The sequence below is a fragment of the Silene latifolia genome, chromosome 3 (assembly GCF_048544455.1).
Source record: "Silene latifolia isolate original U9 population chromosome 3, ASM4854445v1, whole genome shotgun sequence".
Classification (NCBI taxonomy): Eukaryota; Viridiplantae; Streptophyta; class Magnoliopsida; order Caryophyllales; family Caryophyllaceae; genus Silene; species Silene latifolia.
In genome coordinates this window covers 1,775,626-1,778,032 of record NC_133528.1, presented here as the reverse complement: position 1 = coordinate 1,778,032, position 2,407 = coordinate 1,775,626, and positions in this window count along the sequence as shown.

Here is a 2,407-nt window from a genome sequence, read left to right as displayed (position 1 = left end):
GCTGTCAAAAAAAAAAAAAAAAAAAAAAAAAAAATTTAATGTACTCGTAACGACGAATAAAACAAGATCCCACATGAATATATTTCCACTTATGTATCGGGAGAAAATTGAAATTGAATGTTTAACTATAAATAGTGTACAAAATAGATAATGGTAGTGTGGAGTTGAATGGAGGGAGTATAAAGCTACGCAGAAACAGAAAGCCGCGGATGATTGGTAAGGTTTTAGTTTAATGAAAATTTCAGAGCATTGCCCTGCAGGCTGCATCGCTACATGCAGTTTTATAACACGGATCATTACTGAAACTCGAATGTCTACTTCTTGCTGGGTGCAGTCAACTAGAAAAATTACCGTTGGAGATATTCAAGTTGATAAGTTTAAGGTTTCTTTTCCTAACGAGTACTCAAAGAAGCTTTGTTGGTACTAAATTTAATAGATGGACTTCTTGAAGCATATGTTGTTCGCTTCTTGTAGGAGGTTAAATTTCTTATGGGATATTATACACTTCAATTTGAGCCGTTTGGGAAGTCGCACCGGACCTAGTTTCTTTTTCTCCCGGTTTTTCTATCACGCGTCCGAGGTCATTTCAGGAGTTAACCTATTCGATTCAGCTTCTAATAACGAGCATTAATCCATTTTTCACGATTATCCGAGGTTCGACGAATGCTGGTTTATGGCATACCAGCACCCCCAAATGTCTTCCGTTGCTACTCAAATTTTGCGTGGCCGCTTTATCTGACCCGAGGAACTTTCTATGTGATTTCCGGAGAACTTTGTTCCGAGACCCTGGAATCCCGAAAAACCGTGTATTTATACACTTCAATTTGAGCCGTTCGTGAGGTCGTACCGGACCCAGTTTCTTTTTCTCCCGGTTTTTTTATCATGCGTCCGAGGTCATTTAAAAAGTTAACCTATTCGATTCAGCCTCTAATAACGAGCATTAATCCATTTTTCACGATTATCCGAGGTTCGACGAATGCTGGTTTATGCCATACCGGCACCTCCAAATGTCTTCCGTTGCTACTCAAATTTTGCGTGGCCGCTTTATCTGACCCGATGAACTTTCTATGTGATTTCCGGAGAATTTTGTTCCGGGACCCTGAAATCCCGAAAAACCGTGTATTATACACTTCAATATGAGCCGTTCGGGTGGTCGTACCGGACCTAGTTTCTTTTTCTCCCGGTTTTTCTATCACGCGTCCGAGGTCATTTCAGGAGTTAACCTATTCGATTCAACCTCTAATAAAGAGCATTAATCCATTTTTCACGATTATCCGAGGTTCGACGAATGTAACGACACCCCCAAATGTCTTCCGTTGCTACTAAAATTTTGCGTGGCCGCTTTATCTGACCCGAGGAACTTTCTATCTGATTTCCGGAGAATTTTGTTTCGGGAACCTGGAATCCCGAAAAACCATGTATTATACACTTCAATTTGAGCCGTTCGGGAGGTCGTACCGTACCCAATTTCTTTTTCTCCCGGTTTTTCTATCACGCGTCCGAGGTCATTTAAGAAGTTAACCTATTCGATTCAGCCTCTAATAACGAGCATTAATCCATTTTTCACAATTATCCGAGGTTCGACGAATGCTGGTTTATGGCATACCGGCACCTCCAAATGTCTTCCGTTGCTACTCAAATTTTGCGTGGCCGCTTTATCCGACCCGAGGAACGTTATATGTGATTTCCGGAGAATTTTCTTCCGGGGCCCTGGAATCTCGAAAAACCATGTATTATACACTTCAATTTGAGCCGTTCGGGAGGTCGTAATGGACCCAGTTTCTTTTTCTCCCGGTTTTTCTATCATGCGTCCGAGGTCATTTCAGGAGTTAACCTATTCGATTCAGCCTCTAATAACGAGCATTAAACGAGCATTAATCCATTTTCCACGATTATCCGAGGTTTGACGAATGCTGTTATATGACATACCGGCACCCCCAAATATCTTCCGTTGCTAGTCAAATTTTGCGTGGCCGCTTTATCTGACCCGATGAACTTTATATGTGATTTCCGGAGAATTTTCTTTCGGGGCCCTGGAATCTCGAAAAACCATGTATTATACACTTCAATTTGAGCCGTTCGGGAGGTCATACTGGACCCAGTTTCTTTTTCTCCCGGTTTTTCTATCATGCGTCCGAGGTCATTTCAGGAGTTAACCTATTCGATTCAGCCTCTAATAACGAGCATTAAACGAGCATTAATCCATTTTTCATGATTATCCGAGGTTCGAGAATGCTGTTTTATGGCATACCGGCACCCCCAATGTCTCCCGTTGCTACTCAAATTTTGCGTGACCGCTTTATCTGACCCAAGGAACTTTCGATGTAATTTCCGGATAATTTTGTTCCGGGACCCCGGAATCCCGAAAAACCGTGTATTATAAACTTCAATTTGAGCCGTTCGGGAG